General features: G+C 32.7%; 1 protein-coding gene and 1 non-coding gene across 2 annotated transcripts in view; one reads left to right on the top strand and one right to left on the bottom strand.

The window, feature by feature from the left end:
* LOC143192694 (neuropeptide SIFamide receptor) overlaps positions 1-21,052 on the top strand; it is a 211,728-nt gene that overhangs the window by 87,089 nt on the left and 103,587 nt on the right. The gene's annotated exons all lie outside the window — the stretch shown is intronic.
* On the bottom strand, positions 5,035-5,141 carry LOC143189377 (U6 spliceosomal RNA). Its single transcript, XR_013003836.1, has one exon. It is a non-coding gene; the product is annotated as a U6 spliceosomal RNA (small nuclear RNA).

The following is a 21,052-nucleotide window of genomic DNA, read 5'->3' as shown; positions in this document are numbered from 1 at the left end:
TAGAAGAGAAGGTGATTGGCAAAAACGTATACGCAAATAAGTATACTTTCGAAGTACGCTTGTCAGCTTTCACTTAAATTCGCTGAACTCATAGTTCGCAATAATTAGTAAGTCGGGTTCTTCAAGTCTAGATAAAGACCCAAATTAAAGATCGAGTAGATTAACTTAAATTTTAATTAATGCAAATAAAGTAAACAGTGCAAAGCAAAGAGTTTCATTAATTTACAAGAAACTCTAGCTGAAATCATTAACTGTGAGAAACCAAGGCACAAAGCAAACCAGAAACAAAGAGCAAATAAAATGGTTCCAACGGCAATTCGCTATGAGAACTATCGAAGAAGTTCGCCAACGACGAAGAGAGAACTGTTTAGTAGTTTTTCATTTCACAATATTAATCTCTAATAAAATAAAATAAAACACACTTCACTACACAAATACTCAAGATGGCAGGATTTAAGTTCTCTAAGAGTTGCATTACGTCAGTGTTAACATGGTAGTAGAGTCTTATATCATGTTTCGAATCTTTTAATTTCCTATATGTTAGCTGGAATCCGATGATCAGATGTAATCGGTGTAAATATATTTCCTATACAGGATGCACCAATAAAATACATAAAATATTAATTTATCCTAAAACGAACGTATTATACGTAATAAACTAATTTTTGTTTCATCGGGTTCTCTATGTGTTTATATACCATCATTTAAACTTCGGTTCTATGCTAAATCATTTTGTCGTATTTTTAGGATGTTAAGCACACGCAGTCCTATTTGAAGTTGTTTCAACAGCAAATATGCAACAGGATGGGCTATATTACATGGTGTTCATATTATCATATTTTGCCGATACCTTGTTTTTTACAAATTTTATTTAACAGGTCAATTGAAAAGAGCCCGGCCTGACACATAAATGGCGCTACTAGAATTAAATCCATATGTTTTTTAGTTAGTCCTAACCCTTAAAATATCCGTGTATAAATTTGACAACTGTCGGATCATTAGTTTGTGTATTACAGCATTTTGAGTTAAGTAACTTTTGTTATTGTGAAAAAATGGATAAAAGGGAATTTCCCGTGTTGATAAAATATTGCTTTTTGAAGGGAAAAAATACAGTTGAAGCAAACACTTGGCTTGACGCCGAGTTTCCGGACACTGCCCCAGAAAAATCAACTATCCACGATTGGTACGCTCAGTTTAGATGTGGTGAAATGAGCACCGAAGACGGTGGACGCCCAAAATAGGTTGCTACTGACGAAAACATAAAATTGACCCACACAATTATTTTAAATGACCGTAAATTGAAGTTGAATGAAATAACAGACATCCTAAGACATCAACTGAATGTGTACATCATATCATTCACGAATATTTGGGTATTAGAAAGCTCTGTGCCAAATTGGGTGCCGCGCGAGCAAACTTTTGAATAAAAGCAACGACGAGTAAATGATTCAGAGCAGTGTTTGAAGATGATAAAGCGTAATAAACCCGAGTTTTTGCGTCGATATGTGACAATTGATGAATCATGGCTCCATCGTATTTTGAGATGCGCATGGAATAATTTTCATTGACTACCTTGAAAAAGGAAGAACCATCAACAGCGACTATTACATACCGATATTGGACCGTTTGAAGGACGAAATCGCAGAATAATGCTCGCATATGAAGAAAAAGAAAGTGCTGCTTCACCAAGACAATACACCGTGTCAAAAATCCATGAAATGGGCTTCAAATTGCTTTCTCATCCCCCATATTCTCCAGATCTGGCCCCCAGCGACCATTTTCTGTTCTCAGATCTCAAAGGAATGCTCGCTGGAAATTTTTGCCGAATGAAGAGGTGATCGCCGAAACTGAGGCCTCTTTTGAAGCAAAGGATAAATCGTACTACAAAAATGGTATCGAAAAGTTGGAGGGTCGCTACAATCAGTGTATCACCCTTGAAGGGAATTATGTTGAATAAAGAAAACTAATTTTGTCAAAAAATGTGTTTTACTATGGTAGGCGGGGATGTTCCAATTGACTTGTTACACATGGAATTAAACCGTTCCATTCAATTTTTAAAAATATTTCGTGCATAGGAAATGTGATATTATGATAGATAAACAAATGTCCTTATTTTCCTAAAATTCCTATTTTCCTTTTTCCTTTCTCTATTAATAAAGCTGATTAATATTAATATTTAATATTTTAATTTTGTTACATTATTACATCATCAAATTTCGGTTATATTTATTACAAAATCTATATAATAGCTCAAAATATAATAATTAAGTTTCCGTGACTACATTATCCAAGTGAAATGTATTTTTTGTGTATGTTCTTATGGTGCGTAACATAGTCTTTGACCATACAATAAAGTCGCTACTTGTAGATATTATAAAGATGATTAAAAATAACGAAATGAAAATTTTGAAAACGAAAATGTTCTGCATTATAAAGTATTTAATGCTGCAATAATTAGTTTGCAATATGTATATTAGATATGTGTACTACCAATATATGTAGTATACCAATAAATTAGTATTACTATTGGTCTTGCATCAACATGCAGATAAGAAGAGTGCGGAATAAATACACTAGTTTGCATATCCCAAATTAAAATTAAATTGAAATAATACTGTTTAAATTAAAGTTAATATAATCACTTATACACTAAATAAGTTCGTGTGGTTTAGTTCGCTACAATCTTCTGATTTCCTGCGCGTTGCCCAGTAGTTGTGTTGCATTCAAGTTGCTATAATTTAGCAACTTCATTTCGTATTTGAAATCATCACGCAGTTCTTCATTGGTCATGTAGCGATTAGCATTGTTAATTATTCGTAGAACTGTGACTGATAAACCAATCTTTTCGATCTTATCTAACCTCATGTTTCCAATTTAATCTATTGATAGAAGCCGAGATATTTCGTTCATTCTACTTGAAAATTTGAGTATAATTTTAGAGATACACTAAAGCTTCATTATATGAAGACTACGGCAGTGTCCTGCATTCAATAAATCAAAGCCACAATTTTCGTTCACTTCTTGTAGGTCTGCGACATTGACAATGTACACATTCGACTATTTTAAGAATTCTTTAGCGGGCGATTACCTCTCCACCTTTATACAGCATTCAATTGGTACAATTTCTAGATGAAAATATATTTATTTATTACTAGAAAACCACCGTTTTAATCATCGCTATAAGACATCAAGAGAAAACGTTACAATTGAATATCCAACCTGCAAGTATATGTTCCATTAAAGTGACAAAATTAATGAAACCTTCTCAATTACCATCGAGAGCCCGAGGGAAAATAAATTGTGGTGTGTCCATCTAATATACTCTATTGTACTATGCCAATATCTAGAACACAGTCTCTGTTCTAACTAGGTATATACAATCAACAACATGCCTCTTCTGCTACCAAACAGAGCGCTTAGAACAAACTATGTATACAGTAAATGGTTAAGATGACTCTCGCCACCAACGCTCATAAGGAAGCATAAAGTCTGCACCATAAAGAATCTTGTCGCACGCCACTTGTAACAAACCATTATGACGAGGATTATTCCATTTAAATCGAAAATAAACAACAAAATCGATCTCATTGTAACGGTAGATTCTCTACATTCACCACTCATCTCATCTAAATTCTAAGATACTCATCTTAATTCAACTATTCATCATAATAATCTTCATCATTTTTGCAGCAACAAGTACATTTTATGTACATTTAATATTATCAATTAACTAACATTTACTTAAGTTATTTTATCACATAATTTAAGTTGTGTTTTAAATACATGTTTAAAAACTAGTTTCATCTTAAGAATTGGTTTGGACCAAGAAGAGAACAGCATGTATCCTCTCCTAGACTTCAACTAGGTAATCCAATGCACAGGTAATTCAAAAGAAAAACACTAGTGCTTGTTACACAGTCCAAAGATAAACTCTCTGGTGAGCTTTGCCAGCTTACACTTTCTCTTAAGAGAGTATGTCCGACATATTTTTCTGTAATTACTTTAGTATTTTGAATTTAAAAGACATTAAAATAGGCACTTAACGACTACACACACTATATTTATATTTTATTTTTATTTGTTTATTTAACCCGTCAACCTCTTGGGCTATTTATGGTGGATTACAATGTGTTATGAGACATTAAGTGCTATAGGCACATTAACAGAATATACAAATTACATAATAAAATATTTAAAATTGTCATTTTCTTAATAGATGTTACAAATGCTGAAGCAGGTCTACGGCCCTCAGGTAGCTAATAAACTAATAAGCAGGTCCAGGTGGTCAGGTTGGGCCAATTGCTCTAATGTTGTCGGTATTTTTAGTTGTCTCCTCAGATCACCATGTTTTTGACAATCCAGTAGAATGTGCCTGTGCAGTGGTGGGCTCACCCTCAGTCGTGCGAGGATACTTGACTTATATCTACTGAAGTTATTATAATTGATGGACTGATAAAAGAAGAAGATTTTCTTGATTTCCCATAATTTGTTATTTTTTGTGAGAAGGTCCCAATCCAGTTGGGTTAACTGCCTATAAAGGTCCTTCATGTAAATTTTGGTATCTGTTTTGCGAAATAGTTTATTTAATTTGATTGACTCCTCTTCCTTGCTTGCCAGGTGGTCGGTTCAATCATTACCGGGTATTTCCCTATGAGAGGGGACCCAAAGGTATGTGATTCTTGCTCTCCTATATTGTAGCTTTCTATGTAGCACTGTAATGTATGTGACCAGAGGGTGGACTATCCTTACCGATCTTAGGCTCTCTAGAGAACTCATAGAGTCCGATACAATTAGTATCGATCCGTTAATAAATTATTCTTCCAAGGCAGACAGGGCCATATTGATAGCCAGCAGCTCCGCGGAGAAAACGCTTGTTAGTGATGGAAGCCAAAAGTGTTTATCAAGTAGGCTAGAAGAGTAAGCGGCACTCATAAAGTTTTCTCGCTTTGAACCATCTGTGTAGATGATTCGGATAGGTCTCTTCAATTATCTGTCGAAAAAGCCATTTTATTGTAGAGGGACTAGTCGTTTCCTAAAAATGTGGAACGCTTCACAATTTTGCGTGTCATCCTTGTGCAAGAGCCATGCTAATAATCTCTGTATCGTTCCAATTTTAGTATATGTACCGCCGAAACGAATACACTATATTTATAAATGTGAAAACAAATGGTATATTTATGACAGCTGAATAGCTCATTACTTTTACCAACAATAAATCATTCTTCTTCAATACGCGTCCAGCTCGGCCCCAGCCGACCTGAATTGTTTGCGGTAACCGCTGCAATGTAGAGAGTTAAATCAGAACAGACCTTGGACAGGCCTCTATTTCGCCCTGCAATTTCCGATAAATTCTTGCGCGTTGATTTATCGCCAACGTAAATGTAGACGGGCTACAACCGTAGCTGCATCTGATAGTAAAATTAGTCAGATTCCGTTTGAAATCTGTGTAAATGCTATCATATTAATCGGCAGTATTACGCGTAATTTTCAGTTTATTTTTATTGGGAAGGTAGCCATGATTATTACTAAATCGTATAGTAAAGCCGGATTTCTAGATATTGATTTTTTCTTGTTTTCCTGTACTTTTATTTAATAAAACAATGGGTCTAGCAAGAAACAAGTTCCAGCTTTATTCAAGTTTCTAAAGAAAATTTCTTCAAATAGAACGTGCCGCAAAAATCCTGCTACTATATTGATTGACCATAACTTTGATCAAAGAAAAGATACGTAAGTTTTGTTTTCATAAAACGTGTATTTGGTCTTTTTTTCGTTATAATTGAAAAATTATATCGGCTAAATGGTGACCGCGATTCGCTATGCAACTTTCGGCTCTTCTGAAGGCATTTTTCATCACATCCCGCAACATCTGAGGCTAAATTTCTTCAATTTCGTGAAGAATATTGTCTTTAAGATGTTAAATCGTTTGGGGCTTATTCGCATAAACTTCTTATTTTTAAACACCCCATAAATAAAGATCTGGTGCTGTTAAATCCGGATATCTGGCGGCCATGCTAAATCGCCACATCACGAAATGAGTCTTCGTGTCAAAACATCATTCAATAATTGAGTTGTTGAACGAACTATGTGTACTGTCACCCCATCTCGCTGAAACCGCCTTCCAGTCTTAGTAGACATGACCATATTTTATTCTTACCTTTACTTAAGATAAATTTAACCTATAAATGACTTCTAACCACAACTGTGATAAACAACAAGGTGTATATAGAAAAGGACGCGTACTTGTGAAAATTGTCAGGCTAGATTAGAACAAGTGTGCATGTGCAGCTCTAGACAATCGAAACTTGTATATTTTATATATTTAAGCAATATCAATTAATCGTCCAGTTTATAGATATTGCAGAAGTAAAGGAAAAGATTGTATTCTATTAATCCTGAAGAGGTAGTTATTTGGAAAAGTATTGTAGCAAGTACATCTGTATAATTGGTTGATAACAAAGAGTAATCTTCCAAAATATCAAAGAAGAGAAAAGCAGATCTAATAAGAATCAAAAGAAAATACCTGAGAGATATATATACATAAAAAAAAACATAAAATATTAACATCATTGAGTTTTTAGGTACTTGAGTCTTGATTTCATTAAATATGGTGATGGTTTTTAGTGGGTAAGACCTTTGTCCATTAAATATATTGACCTTGCCTTTATTTGGAAAAATGTTCTATTCCAACTTTTATTGTATTGTAATTAATTAGTAAATAGTGCGAGAAGCATAAAGAAATGTATCTACAAGGAAGTTATAAAATTGTATTTATATATAATACATTTGTATTATACAAATATGTGGTGGTTTAGTAAATGTTTATGGCATAGTTAGGATCGTTAGGATATCCTTTAATTTATAATTAAAAATTTAATATTATACTGTATTTTTCTTTAAATGTTTTGTAAATTAATGTCATCTTATTGTTATTAAAGGTCATTTTTACTATATATACCTGTATGGTATATATAGGTGAATATAAAACTTATGAACATTACCATTTAATTTAAAAAATCATACAGAGGATATTTTACGTCTTGAAGACTAATGCTATGCCGATATCAGAAGTTTGATTATAATTAAGACACAGAGCTACTCACGATGTCCCAAACAACCGCAAAACTCAGGGTAATTAGAAGTGTATCTCCCATATATAATCTGTGAACAAGTTTAGGATTACTTTGCCACCAGAGGGTGCGACTGACAATTTGAATAGCGGGAAATTTAAAATATTTTATTAATAAAAATGCAATATAAGCTTAAAAATACATTTTATTTAAATATATGCATCATTTACATTACAATTATATCGAAGGAAAATTCATATAATTCTCTAACAATAGATTAAAACGTAATATAACAGACTTAACACAACGCTTTTACTTTTAAATGTACAAAATTTTATAAACTATAGAATATGGAACATTTTATATTATCTTAAATAAAATTCTGCCAAATATAGAGTACAGTACAATATATATGTTGAAGACTATTGATTTTGAAATGTTTTTTTAAATACTTTCTTGGCCAAATATTTATTGTAACTATATAATTGTACATCATCCATATGAGCTATGTTATATTTAAATATTACAATAAAAAATATTTCATTTTTGCATTTGGCTATTCTGTTCACTTGTCTCCTCCACCAAAACAAACAACACCTACTATTATCTTTCTAATTATGTCTCGTTCAGAATGCTCAAAACATTGATCATTTTGAAAAATAGAGGCATTTGGTGATTTAACTATTGGACAGACTGCTTGTTAAGTTTTATGAATAACTGGAAATTCAATAAAACAGTCAATCATCATGCCGGGCTTTAATAATTTCACTGTTCAACTCACATTTCCTAACATATTTGGATCAATGTTTTCTTTCTTCTGTGCCATAGCTAAAATGGAAACCATATCCCTGTTAAATAATGCTCTTCTACATTTTGGTTTCTAGTTATCTTATACAAATGTACATTTCAAACCCTTTTGCTCTAATTTAAGACCTCACAAGAGATTCCCATCAGTTTTTCATTATTAATTGCTAAAAGCCATTTCTGACATGGAGCAGAATCCCTAGGAAAGCTGGGTATTCTATTTGAAATGGTACTACATCCAGGGACGCAACACTTGAGATGTCTTGAGATTTAAACAAGTCAATTTAACTAAAAAGGAACACTAACAAAACAACAAACTAAGTTAAAAAAATAAGGATATTTAATACGTAAGTTTATACTTTTTTTAAGTTTGCTTTGTCAGTAATGAAAGAGACGATTTCAACAAAAGCTTTGTCAAAAAAAAATAAACCGAAATTATTTGTACATAAATCAAATTGTTTCTATAGGAAGCATATAATTACCAAAAAAGTCCAAAATATCCAGTAAATTTTTGATTACTTCCACCAAATATAAACATACTTACACTACGCCTTCTTATTTTTTGGAATAAGCTTCAGAGCTAAGCAATCAGAGTGCGAAGAGAGTGTCAAATTTCTGCCACCTGGCGGATAATTAATGAACTAAAATACTGTATCGCATGCGCCTATTTAAGATACCCTTCTAAATTCTCAACATTTGGTGCAAGCAACACTGAGAATATTCAATTTCTACCGGACCAAGATGATTTTTAATGTATCCTAGCTTGTATAGGCATGGATGTGTCGGTTTTTTACTGTCGTCTTTCGCTTCAACAGTCGACATTGCCACGACCACCGCAACCTATTCACGACGATACAGACCCGAACCAAGCACAATCCGAAGAGCGATGAATTATTGATAGTAGAAATAACGAGTTTTCGCGAGGGGGGATGTGTGCATCTTTGTAGTAAACAAAGAATCCGGTTAAAAATTAACAAAACGCGACACGTTTTGACCCGTTGGCATCGGGCCAAGGCCTTGGTGAGGCTCCGACAAGGCGGTCCTCCAGATTTTTTATTCGCAGTCCAGGGCGGAAACTGCAGGTTCAGTCAACCCCCCCACCCCCGTGCCAACGAACGATACAATGAGTCCGCACGACCTAAATTGTCGAGCTGGTTGAAATATAGTTTAACCCTTTGAGGGTCTAGAGCCGGCCATAGAGGCTGAAGAAAAAAATCGATGTTATAATATATCGGGCCTTTTAATATACCGAAGAATATTGTAACCAGAGGAAATAATGGGGTTGTGGAAAATTATTGCGGTTTTTTCTTCATATTAATTTTAACTTTCACTTTCATTCGCTTCATTTGAGTTAAACACTAATCAAGTACAAATTCAGGATTATAAAAAAGTAAATTATGTTTTTAATTTTTTAATTTTGGCAATCTAGTAAATTAACACTAATAAAATACGTAAGGCAAAAGGCCCAATACCATTTTGATTGCCTATAACTTTGCTCAGAGACAAGATAAGTAAGTTTGGTTTTCACAAAAAGTTTCGGCCTTTAAGTTTTCTGTTTCTTACGATTGAAAAATTATATCGGCTAAATGGTGACCGGGATTTGCCATTCGCAACTTTCGGCTCTATTTAGGATATTTTTCATGACATCCTGCAACATCTGAGGTTGAATTTCTTCCATTTCGTGACGAATATTGTTTTTAAGATATTGAATCATTTGGGGTTTATTCACATAAATTTTCGACTTTAAAAAACCTCATAAGAAAAAGTCTGGTGCTGTTAAATTCGGAGATCTGTCTGGCCATGCTAAGTCGCCACTTCGCAAAAGTAGTCTTCATGGGAAAACGTCATTCAATAATTGAATTGTCTTGGTAGACTGAAGTCAATTGAAGTGTCTGGTCATTGGTCATTTTCAAAATAATAGGCACCAATGATGTTTCCAGTATAAATACACCATGCAGTTGTTTATAATAGACGCAATGATGTTTCATGAATTAATTGAAGATTGTGTGTTCCCGAAATCTGCTTTTCTGTTTATTGACGTAACCACCGAGCAGAAAATGGGCTTCGTCGCTCTTTACTAATTTAGACGAAAATCTCGTTGATCAGGGTGTCTTACTAGCAGTCTTAGGACTAATTAAATTCTGTACGGGAACATTTTCAAATCAGTTTTCAAAATTCGCCTTAAATTACGTGCAGAAAAGTGTAACTGGGAACCACGTCTCCGAATTGATGATTCTGGAATTTTTTCCACATTTTCAGCGTTACGAGACATCCATTGTCTTCCGGAATGAGGCCTATCTGCTGTCGTACAATACTATCGAAAATTCGCATGTAAACGATAAATTGTGACTTTGTGAGGTACTGAACGATTAGGATATTTTTTACGACATTTCCGCTGAGTAGCAATAAGAGAGCGATTATTTTCAATAAATATTATCACTAATTCTGCCCGTTCCTGTGAAGTACATTTATCCATACTAAAATTTGGACATCTACACAACACAGTGGTTAAAACGAAACTGAGCTAAATCAAACCAAGATGGCTCGCAATCAAAATGATAACAGGTGTGACATTTGCCCCACCTGTTATTTCTTTTATCCTAATTTGCCACAATCTTAAAATTAAAAAGTTCTACGATAGGCACTTGGGCTTAACATTTATGTCACTATTTCTAACGTGCACTGAGTTCTACTTGATTGAACTGAACTGAACTGAACTGCACTGAACTTAACTAAACTAGATGAACTAACTAAACTTTAGGTTCTAGATGGGTCTAGACAAATAGTTTTGTTCTTTTTAATTTTCTAACTAAGCTATCACTATCAAGGAGCTAGAGAATCTCATCATTGATAGACTGATAGAGCTTCTATACATGTCTTTGGTCATAGTCCTTATAGAACCTATAGATTTTTTCCAGGTATTTATGCAGTTTGTCTTTACAAATGTACCATCACTCAGCAATACCTCGCAGTACGTTGTTCACCAACAGAAGCAAAATATAACGTAAATTGTCTTATAGAATCTCCATTTCAAAAATGCAATACATTTTGTCGGAGTAAGCTAATAAAGCTTTATATGTAATGTTTATTGTTCATGTGCTGCTTTTTCTAAACGCACTGTAGTATGAGTTTACTGAATAGGGGTTACTACAAATATACAACTTCAAAATCATATGGACAATAGATATTACTGTTTCCTCAACCTTAATTAATCATTTTCAATCTTTTTTTTCTGATTTTTATACTCCCATATCATATAAGAAATTAAATACTTTTTATCATATTCCCAATAAACTCTTATCATATTCTTACGATACATTCCTATAATCAATTAATTTAATTTTGAAAAATTTGAGTTGGTATATGATATATGATATTAGATGTTTAAAAAATATTTTTAACAAAAAAATTGAACGGACTCCAAAAAAAAATAAAGAACTCACTAAAATGCAAAAAATAATCCAACTACATTTTTTAACACAAAAAAAACGCTTTGGAACAAATATGTATATGATAATTGTTGTAATAAATAGATAATAATAAACAGAAAACTCATTTCACCTATCTACTACACGTATTTTATATTCTACTATATACACACAATTTAGCTTAATACCTACCTAAACCTATTTATCTATTTGAAGTCGGTGCCGAGTAAAAAATTAGATTTGTTTTGTTAATTTAATTTTGTGTATATGGCACAATATTATATTATTATTTTTGTATTGTTTGAGTTATTGCCCTTTTTTTCTGAGTTTTATACTCCCATATCATACAGGCAATTAAGTACCTTTTATCATATTCCCAATACATTCTTATCACATTCTTACGATATATTCCTATAATTAATTAATTTAGTTCTGAAAAATTTGAGTTGGTATATGATATATGATATTAGATGTTTAAAAAATATTTTTAACAAAAAAATTGAACGGACTCCAAAAAAAAATAAAGAACTCACTAAAATGCAAAAAATAATCCAATTACATTTTTTAACACAAAAAAAAGGTTTGGAACAAATATGTATATAATAATTGTTGTAATAAATAGATAATAATAAACAGAAAACTCATTTCACCTATCTACTACACGTATTTTATATTCTACTATATACACACAATTTAGCTTAATACCTACCTAAACCTATTTATCTATTTGAAGTCGGTGCCGAGTAAAAAATTAGATTTGTTTTGTTAATTTAATTTTGTGTATATGGCACAATATTATATTATTATTTTTGTATTGTTTGAGTTATTGCCCTTTTTTTCTGAGTTTTATACTCCCATATCATACAGGCAATTAAGTACCTTTTATCATATTCCCAATACATTCTTATCACATTCTTACGATATATTCCTATAATTAATTAATTTAGTTCTGAAAAATTTGAGTTGGTATATGATATATGATATTAGATGTTTAAAAAATATTTTTAACAAAAAAATTGAACGGACTCCAAAAAAAAATAAAGAACTCACTAAAATGCAAAAAATAATCCAATTACATTTTTTAACACAAAAAAAAGGTTTGGAACAAATATGTATATAATAATTGTTGTAATAAATAGATAATAATAAACAGAAAACTCATTTCACCTATCTACTACACGTATTTTATATTCTACTATATACACACAATTTAGCTTAATACCTACCTAAACCTATATATCTATTTGAAGTCGATGCCGAGTAAAAAATTAGATTTGTTTTGTTAATTTAATTTTGTGTATATGGCACAATATTATATTATTATTTTTGTATTGTTTGAGTTATTGCCCTTTTTTTTCTGAGTTTTATACTCCCATATCATACAGGCAATTAAGTACCTTTTATCATATTCCCAATACATTCTTATCACATTCTTACGATATATTCCTATAATTAATTAATTTAGTTCTGAAAAATTTGAGTTGGTATATGATATATGATATTAGATGTTTAAAAAATATTTTTAACAAAAAAATTGGACGGACTCCGAAAAAAAAATAAAAAACTCACTAAAATGCAAAAAATAATCCAACTACATTTTTTAACACAAAAAAAACGCTTTGGAACAAATATGTATATAATAATAGTTGTAATAAATAGATAATAATAAACAGAAAACTCATTTCACCTATCTACTACACGTATTTTATATTCTACTATATACACACAATTTAGCTTAATACCTACCTAAATCTATTTATCTATTTGAAGTCGGTGCCGAGTAAAAAATTAGATTTGTTTTGTTAATTCAATTTTGTGTATATTGTGGCACAATATTATATTATTATTTTGTATTGTTTGGGTTATTGCCCTTTGTGTTGCCTTTATATTGTCTGCGGTATTTCTACATCTTTTTATAGGATATGGTTAGTGCTTAAAAAGCAAACTGAATGGCCTTTACACTGAACTGCTCCCGATTTTCCATCACATCAGATCAGCAGTTATACACAAATATCTGATTATGTTAGATTAAAAAATATGTGAAAACTTTCGATTTCCCCCAGACAGATCCTAACTTGGTTACAATGGAAGTACTTTGGAGGTGCACTCTTTCGAATAACAAAAGAATTTTGACAATCGGTCCATAATTGACGGAGAAATAGGCGAACATATATACTCCTCCTTTTTTGAAGTCGGTTAAAAATCTATAACTACGTCTTAAAGAGTGTTGTTGTTATTAAACTGACTTAACTTATTTACCAAAGAAGATTCAATACAGTTGACAAAATATGTCCTGGTTAATCTAACAGTACATACTTCTAGAAACCATCTTCATAAATTGTTATTATTACAGTGGAAGAGATATTGGACAATTCACGACAACCTTGCGTCTTGCGATCTGCGATCGATGCTGCACGATATAGAGCAGCAGTACTTCTATTTTTATGAAGATTCCCAGAGCTCTTGAAAGATAGCCTCAAGAGAAGGTTTGTTTTTTTTTTCGACTTAAAAATCATATACTGATGGAGATATAAAATCAAAACAGAAATATAATAATAAATAGCTAATGGTGAACAATAATTTAAGGAACAATGACATATAGGGTGTCCCAAAAAATGTAAGTGATAGATTTATTAAATTTTGATTACGTTGCGGTTGGCGGTACAATTTTTTCCACTCTCTAGGAATCGTCCATCATAGCCAAGCTCTTTGAAACGAACACTACTGCGTACCATTGAGTGAGCGAATAAGGCCTTGTTCTTGGCGAAAGAGCTCCAAAAAGTGCACTACGTTTGTATGACATTCTAAAAGCACGATGAGTTTGCATAGAGTCGAACCTTGGTACATAAACCCACGGATAATCCGACGAAACAAAATCTAGTTTATTATGGTACACTACTTTCGTGTTAGGATAAATTAATCTTTCGTGTAGTTTCTTTTGGGGCAAACTGTATTAATTTCTCAAAAAGTTATACAAAAATCCTTTGAAATTAATTCATGGTTCTTTTATATGGTTGTTTGTGTAAAGTTATAGGATTTCCATTATAATTTAAATGATATTATAACAATTTTTGATTGACATTGATACTCAAAGACGTCACTCATCTTGACATCAAGCACGTCACCATTAAACGTCGCTGACACAACTCCAACAGCCCGATATCTTCCAAATTCAAGTTCAGAAAACACTCTCCATCATGAGCGGTGCCCCTTTTCCCATTTTAAAAACCTGTCACTGCGCGGACAACGAAGGAGACGAGGAGAAATCGTTCGCCTACGCCGAGCCCAGCCAGGTGGACAGGTGCGTGGCCCATGACGATTCCGAGCTAGCTGAAGGCGTCTGGTTCAACATGAAGCCGCCGAAACTGTTCACGAATGGGGAGATGATCCCGCGAGTCACTGCGCGCCAAATTCAAATCCGTCGTATCCAGCTGCAAGGCAAGAGAAAGTTGGTGGGCGATGACGAAGACGACGACGTGAAGAACGACAAAGTGAACGTCAGCACGCTGAAGAAGAAGACGGCGATGGTGTTCTTATCATCAGCCTCATTGGATAGCACTTAACGTAACCTGATGATGATTATTATACTTTTTTTTAATTACAAAATCTTGATTCAATGACTATTCGTCTAGTAATATTAGTATAAATATCTGAAACAAATACGTATTTAAACATATATCACCATAAACACCACACAATTTTCAATAAATATAAACTGTTTTTCTATTTTTGGAAGTAACAAGAAAATACGAGACAAATTTCCTTCTGGAATGTCCTTTTTCAAAAATATAATTTTTGATTGAGTAACTTTTTATTTAGAACATTTTATGAAATATGACCTTTCAAACACGCTATACTATAGTCTATCCAAAGAAATCTTGAAGATACGTCATCTAGATTTGTGACGTCAAATCATCGCTATGTTGTCGTACCAACTCTGAGTTTTAGTTCAGTTTGGCTTTGACGTACAACAAAATTCTATTTCAAATGAAATAATTAAATAAAAATACTTTTAACCAATATAATTTATATTAACGTTACAGTGGATCGAATACATATATTATCGAAGGACTTAAAAATACAATTAAGTATACAGTTATTATAATTTATAGGTTAGGGTTGTGTTTGATTATATTAACATTGAACTCCTTTCCATACCACCTATGCGTTAGAGCTCTAAGTTCTCTTTTATGTAGTTCCGTCATTTCATTCATTTGTTTTCATTTTTTGAGATATTTCAGTGACCTTGTCCATATTAATATTCAGAGCAGCTGCAACATGCTAAAAAGTATTTTCAATAAATCAACAATATAAATACTTACACTTTAACCAATTTTTTGGCAAGAGGGGGCCTCCATGATCTCGTTCCTGTTCAAACTAACTGATTAGAAACGCAATCTGCTCTGTTTGGCTTCGTAATTTTCAATTACAGTAATAATAAGCAACGATTTGAAAGTTATCAAGACAAGCAAAGCGTTAAGACAACATTTGTCGGTTTATAACCTTTTATCTCTATTGTTTTGAAGAATTTTGCATACGTTTGACAACCGGACGACTTTGGCAGGCCAGTTCGGTTACACGTTCGTACTTAACAGTGAGAATTGAGAAAATATTGTCTGACTCTAAATTGAATATACAAGTTGCGGCAGGGAATACATTAATGATCTTGATGACCTATGTCCACAATTTCTTTAAAGCAAACTTGATAAACTGGAAAATTATGACGGAAGAATAAAAAATGAAAAATATATGGAACATTATTCTCTCTTTACAAAGTGAAAAAATTATCGTATGATATGCAAACACTTAATAACATAAATAATATGTGAATTTTTCAATTCAACAAAACTCTAACATTTGTTCCAGCACATTCCGAAAGCTGTAACCAAGGCTTTAATAAATTCCTCTCGTGTTTCCCGATGGTGAGCGAGAGCGATGCAGATGTAAGCGACGGCCTTGAACTTGTCCGCTGCATACTGTATCCACACAGATCGAATCGACTATCTGGCAAGGATTTCCAGTCATGTGCCGACTGTGGCGGCCCGACAACTTCTACCCTCTTGTCCGCGCGCTCCTCGCCGGCGCTTATTGTTTGCGGCATATTTATCGGAATTAAATTCATTTAGGACGAACGACCAGAACGCGTGGGGGACGGATATGGATTTTGGTTTTATGCAGCCGTTGGCGCGACGCCAAACGTTAAAATCATTTTTCAGATGCGTCCCGCGAGCTAAAGCGTCTAGCCTGGACGCTCTATCTTCATTAAATATCCACCCACCTCCCTCACTAAATATGTATACATGCATTTATCATCGCTTTTTTTCGAACTAAGCTCGTTTGAGTTCCACTCTTACGGTCCAGCGGTTCTGTGTTAGTTTAAACATTCGACCCAGCAGATAAGTTTGTCTAGTATTCAGTTTTTAACTGGGTTCAAAATATAAAGGAATGCATTTATATTTTTAAATTATTTTTTATTATTAATTATATCTTACATTAGATGTAATTAATAATAAAAAATAATTAATAAGTTCTGTTGTACTCTTATTATATATATTCCAAATTAAAATAAAACTAAGCTACTTAAGCTAAAGTTACGAATGTTATACACTAAACAAGATCGTGTGGTTTGGTTCTTTCAGTAGATGTATTGCTTTCACGTTGCTATGATTTAGCAAACTTAATTTATGTTTTAAGCCGAAATCTTGGATCACTTCGTTTATGCATTTGATTTCGAGGTCATCTTGCAGCTCTTCGTTGGTTACGTGGCGATAAGCATTGGTAATTAATCGTAAAACTTTATTTCGGGTGCGTTGGATTACTAGTTGATTAGAGATGTTTTAGTGCGACCCCATATTTGCAACCCATAGGTCCAAATCGACGTTATGATTGACCGATTCTCTTTGATTTTAGATGAAGTTGAGAGTATCTTCCGACTAACCAGTACAGTTGTTTGACTTTGAGTCAAATCTGCTCTGCTTTTTGTCTAACATGATGTTTCCCTATAGATCTAAATTGGGTTTATGATTGTCTAATAAGCCAATCTTTTTGATTTTGGGTCAAGTTGGCAGTATCTTCTGACTAACCAGTACGGTTGCTTGATTTTGAGTCTAATTCGCTCTGCTGTTTGTCTAAGATGGTGTTTCTAATTCAACCTACTATCGATATATATGCCAAGGTATTTAGCTGATTCTGCTTGAGGCATCAGGAATTCGTCAAGTGGTATAATTAGTTTTTTGTCATTTCATCGCAACACGAAATTAAAATGGACAGATTTGGAACTAATAAGTTCTATTAGTATTTTCCAGTTTTTGGTCCAGTTGTGGATATTGTTGATTGCTACTTTCACATTTTCTACAGCTATAGGAAGAGATATATCTTTTGATATGACAATATGTCATCGTCAAATATTCCAAATAGTGTTCTTTCTTTTGTTGTTTTAATATCAGGGATCTAGAGCAGATACAGGAGTAGTACCAAGACACTATCCTGTGCAACTGCAACCCAAACAAGTTTAAGTGTTGAGAATGCCCTTTCATGCGAGAAATTTTCTTTCAAATACCTATGATTCCAGCAGTCGACAGTAGCAAGTTGATCGTTTTGTAGATTAATCCCAAATTTCATACCCGTTCAAAAGCTTACCAGGAGGTATCCTCCAGGAATATTATAGGGTAGTATTTCTTCGTTTCATATCTCCAAATGCCTTTTCATCAACCACTGTTATTCTATGGATTTGGTCGATTGTCTAGTGGTGACTTCGAAATCCATTTCCATACATTCAAAATTTTTTAACGATAATACAAAGCATAAAAATAACAGCAGTACAATATAATTTCGTTCCAACATTTTCTTTACCTGTCTTGGGTCCTTTCTGTATGAAGTTTTCTCTGATACACATTTCCTAGGTCTATTTAGGTTATTTTCTGATTTTTCTGAAGAAATAAACTCTCTGTCTGATAGTACAGTTAACACCTGAATGTATTTTGTAACTTGTACTTTGAATTCTAAATAAAAACAGTTAAAATACTATATTTTGTACATCAAATGAACAACTTTTTAGGTTTCTACATCCCGATATTTAAATGCATTTGCTGATCTAATGCATGATCTATTTTTACATCCTGAATTTGGGTATTTAATAATTGGGGTTCTCCCATCGCCATTAATTTAATTTTGCCTTTATACATTACTATTTCATATTATTTTACTATAATATGCCATCTATTGAAGATTTAGTGTCCTGGCCTGCAATTGTTATTATTACATCACCTCCAGAAGCTCCTACTGGTATTTAATATTTTATATATTTTTAAACCTTATATCTAGTTCTGTTTTGTCTATTTGTGATTTCTTTGTTATTCTATATGTTAATACTATAAATGAGTTTGGACTTAAACATCTGCCTTGTCTGATTTATTTTCGAAGTTTTTTTTTATATTGTCTGCAAAGACGGCTTTGGAATTCGTCCTATATTTTTCTTGAATTATTCTTCCAATTTTATTACTTCGATTTATTTGCTCATATATACAGGGTGTTTGTTATTCTATTTTTTCTCTAATATTTTTTAAATCGACAAAAGCTATAGATTTCGGGGTTGCACTATTTTACTATTTGTCTTATACCAAATATATAGTCTTGTATACTTTAAATATTAATAACAAATGAAATACATATACTAAGACAATTGAGTAATGATAAACTTTATAACACTACTAAAGAGCATGACTGAATTTTAAATCAAATCTGTTGTTAAAGTTATAACATGTAAAGTAATTAAATATCACATCATAAAATGTACACAGTCCTCTATTACGGTTTTTTCAAGCGAAACTAATCAAAACTCCGGTTTTACAATCCCCCCAATCTCTGTTAGTTTAAGCTTCCCAACTAATCGATAAGATACTTCATGTGCAGCGTTCATTTTTTTTCAGTCGTTCCTGGCGCATGTATAAAAACAAAATAATAAAAACAGAGCTGAAAGAGAACTAAATAATATCAGTTTCAAAGTGTAGTTACAAATAAGAGTTTTAGTTAAGTTATAAGTTTTATTTAAATAAAGCATAAACCTACAGAATTTGTTATTAAGTAAAGTTTGAAATAGTGTTGCCAGATTATGATATTCTTTCGGATAAATTTTAAATCTAACTTTTCGAGTATATTTGAATTGCGAGAAAGATTGATGTGACATCATGGTAATTATTTAATATATCGATTATACAAAAAATAAATCAAAACAAAGGGTTGGGCGAAAAGTATTATCGTTTCTTTTCTCGAGTGTTCCAAAGCAAATTTATTCACATTAATTTCAAACACCTTTTACCCACCTGTTATATGTGCCCTTTTGGTTGATAATATTTTATTATTTTTAGTTAGAATGTTTCTGAGAAAAATCTGAACCAAATATGTTTTACAATACCCTTCTGAAACTAACTTCACACCATTAAGAGTATTTTGTAATAATGGGAATAAATGAAACAAAAATGAAAGTAGTGAAACGTAACAAGACTTTGGGTGTATGGTGGATGCTCTATAGTTGTCGAGTAATTAAATATATTAGATGGATATTGTACCAAAATGTTCGCCAATTGGTTCAATGATGTTGGAAATGGACACCTACTCGTGACATTTTGATACTCCGCAATCCAAGACTGAACCTTTTTGCCCGCAGTATGCATGGAAGCATTACCATCTTCATGTGAGACTTTAAATTGGCTTTGGAAAAGATTTGATGCCGACAGTCGACAGTAACTCCACCGTAGCAATTGGTTCATATTGTAGATTAATCTTAAATACCATACCCGGTCATAATTTTAAGACATCTAGGAATATTGCAGGGCAGTATTTATTTTCTTCGAATGCCTATTGATCAACTGCTGCTACACCATGCACTTGGTCGATTGTCCAGTGGTAATTTTGAAATCCAAACTGGAAACCTGGTGTTTCTATAAATGGTTCAATACGTTTTTAACAACAGTTTCTCAAATAATTTTGATATCATAGGTAAGTATCGCCTGTAAGATCCAACTTGCTCTGTCGGTTTATCAGGTTTTTCAAGCATAATTATTCGAGCAACCTTAAGACATTCCAAAACATGTTTCAGTCGATGCTTGATTTTGAACATGACGATTTCTTTTCGTAGGAGCTCTTTCAATAACCCAAGTGAAATATCAATTCTTTTTAGGTTTGAGGTTTTTATTGTCAATTTCTGTGACAATAAAAACCATTGAAGAAATTAGATTTACAGTTACATCGGGCTGATAAACAAGATTTTTATCTATTGTAGATTCTCCATCATGCGGTCGGCATACGTCAGTTGAATATTCTGAAAATAATTTAGCTTTTTCATCGCCTCGTTGAACCCATGCTAATAATTGGTCATTTAAATCTCCGAGTTGTTTTAAAATTTACAAAACAATTAATGGTAATTGGTTTGATGTTTTAGTGCAACCGCATATTCCTAAATTGGCTTTATGGTTGACTGATAAACCATTCTCTTTGATTTTAAGTCACGTTGAGAGTATCTTCCGACTCACCGGTACAGTTGCTTGACTTTGTTTAGTTTAATTCTCTCTGATTTTTGTCTACGCTGATGTATCCGATTCAACCTGCTATAGAGATATATGCCAAGGTATTTAATTGATTCTGCTTGAGGAATCGGGAATTCATCAAGTGATATAATTAGGTTTTTATTATTTCACTGCAACACAACATTAACATGGACAGATTTGGAACAACTAATTATTACAACAATATTAA

This window comes from Rhynchophorus ferrugineus, unplaced genomic scaffold (genome assembly GCF_030347505.1).
Source record: "Rhynchophorus ferrugineus isolate W39M unplaced genomic scaffold, kcgeb_rfMv2 rfM1, whole genome shotgun sequence".
Taxonomy (NCBI): Eukaryota; Metazoa; Arthropoda; class Insecta; order Coleoptera; family Curculionidae; genus Rhynchophorus; species Rhynchophorus ferrugineus.
The sequence above is the reverse complement of the archived record's forward strand: the minus strand, read 5'-3'. Positions and strand labels throughout refer to the sequence as shown.